General features: G+C 35.8%; 1 protein-coding gene and 1 long non-coding RNA gene across 2 annotated transcripts in view; one reads left to right on the top strand and one right to left on the bottom strand.

Annotated features, from left to right (window-relative positions):
• LOC107732274 (synaptotagmin-7-like) overlaps positions 1-2,122 on the top strand; it is a 146,850-nt gene that overhangs the window by 32,744 nt on the left and 111,984 nt on the right. The window lies entirely within an intron of this gene.
• LOC107732291 (uncharacterized) overlaps positions 160-2,122 on the bottom strand; it is a 15,328-nt gene continuing 13,365 nt past the window's right edge. The window contains exon 3 of the long non-coding RNA XR_001638859.1: positions 160-245. This is a non-coding gene — a long non-coding RNA (uncharacterized LOC107732291). The remainder of the gene's footprint in view (positions 246-2,122) is intronic.

The following is a 2,122-nucleotide window of genomic DNA, read 5'->3' as shown; positions in this document are numbered from 1 at the left end:
CGATTTAAACCCGGATGATTGTAACCACTCTAAGTTCGTCTGCCTTGGGAAAGCTAGCGTGTCTCCGACATAGTGATAACACTCGTTGCCTTCTTTAGTGCAGCTCAACCAGGTCTCGTCCCATTCGTCGATATTTGTGATATCACAAATCCTGGAAAATATGTGTTGTAGTCCAAACAAGTCGTTTGTTGTAGTTTTTGAAAAGTGATTTCTGTTAAATGAAATATCTCCTTCTGAAGTGGACTCTTTTTTATGCTCAAACAGCAACATTACAGACTAACTAAAATTGAAAAAGTGAAAAAGCATAATAGGACCCCTTTAATAGGTTAGTTCACCCAAAAATGAAATTTCGCCATTAATTACTCACCCTCATGTCGTTCCAAACCCGTAAGACCTTTGTTCATCTTCAGAACACAAACTAAGATATTTTTGATGAGATCCAAGAGCTTTCTGACCCTGCATAGACAGCAACGCAACTATCATGTTCAAGGTCCAGAAAGGGAGTAAGGACATCATTAAAATAGTCCATGTGACATCAGTGGTTCAAGTGTAATTTTATGAAGCTAAGAGAATACTTTTTGTGTGCAAAGAAAACAAACAATTCTTCTCTTCCCTTTCAGTCTTCGAGATTCTGTCTTCTGGAAAGAAGATATTTTGAAGAATGTTAGTAACCAAACAGTTGCTGGCAGCCATTGACTTCCATAGTAATTTTTTTCCATATACTGTGCAAGTCAATGGCTACCAGCAATTGTTTGATTGTAAAGATTCTTCACAATATTTTCTGTTTTGTTCAACAGAAGAATGAAACACATACAGGCTTGGAACAGAACCAATGCACAGGCTTAACATCCTGTACACACCCATGAAATATTTACATGCTGTAATGTTACGTCTAAATATTTCAACCATTTTCTTATTTGCATTTCACAACGTCTCCGTCAGCGGCAGATCCTGCTTCAGGGGGTTTCTAAATCCTGCTGGAGAGAGAAAGAGAAAGAGGGAGGAGCTGAACGCAAACCTAGTGCGCTGCCTACCTAGACAGCATACTGTAGCTACACAGTACAGTACAATAGGTGAACTGATGGGAATGATTCCTCGAAGGCTGCTGCTCCACTTTTTCTGTCTTTCTTTCTTCCTGAAGTGGTGTCTGTCAGTAACGTGCTGTTTACAGCATTCCTGACATCTAATGCTCCTCACAGCTCATATAGGGCCATAAAACCGCGTAGAGAGAGAAAGAGAGAGATTGGGAGGGATGCACTTCAGCGATAGAAGTGACATATGGGGCGAGTTAAAACGCTAGGGATAAATCTTACAGGAGGAGAGAACTGCAAGATGGAGACAAGCAGCGAGAGAGGGAATGTGCGAGGAGAAAGCTACTAGTAATTCAGCAATACATTTACTTTGTTAGATTCATTAACAATGTTTGTTAAGACAAGCAGCACTAACAGTACTGATTACAGAAGTAAAATGGTCATGTCGTTTTGCTTTGTAACTCGGGTTTCAGCTATTTTATAGTGGTTTGTAGTATTGATGATTCATTTAATTCTATGTATAGTTTACTCATTTATACCCACAATGCACTCTGATTTATAGAATACAACTAATGTACACTCGTTGACACTATATTTCCCATAATCAAGTGCAGAAAAATTATTATGTTATATAACAGTGTTATAATATATAATAACATTTGCAGTGATATAATAATAGTAAAAAAATTATAAAAAATACATAAATAATAAATAAATGCCAATTTATACATCGATGTTTATTAATATTTCTGCAATTTATCTCTATTTTCTGTTTTCACTTAAGATGTAAATCTGAATATATAAATGTAAATTGTGAATATATAGTTAGAAGCCTGAATATATAAATGTAAATTGTGAATATATAGTTATAAGTTTGAATATATTGTTATGTCTGAATATATAGAAGTAAATCTGAATATATAGTTATAACTCTGAATATATAAATGTAAATCTGAATATATAGTTATAACTCTGAATTAGTGTTGTCAAAAGACCCGGTATTTCGGTACCAAGTCTGTACTAAAAAAATGTAAACGTTACGGTACCAGGTTTTCTTAAGTACCGGTGGTACCGAGTACCCGGTCAACCCG

Source organism: Sinocyclocheilus rhinocerous, unplaced genomic scaffold, assembly GCF_001515625.1.
Source record: "Sinocyclocheilus rhinocerous isolate Xijiao unplaced genomic scaffold, SAMN03320098_v1.1 scaffold38, whole genome shotgun sequence".
NCBI lineage: Eukaryota > Metazoa > Chordata > Actinopteri > Cypriniformes > Cyprinidae > Sinocyclocheilus > Sinocyclocheilus rhinocerous.
The sequence above is the reverse complement of the archived record's forward strand: the minus strand, read 5'-3'. Positions and strand labels throughout refer to the sequence as shown.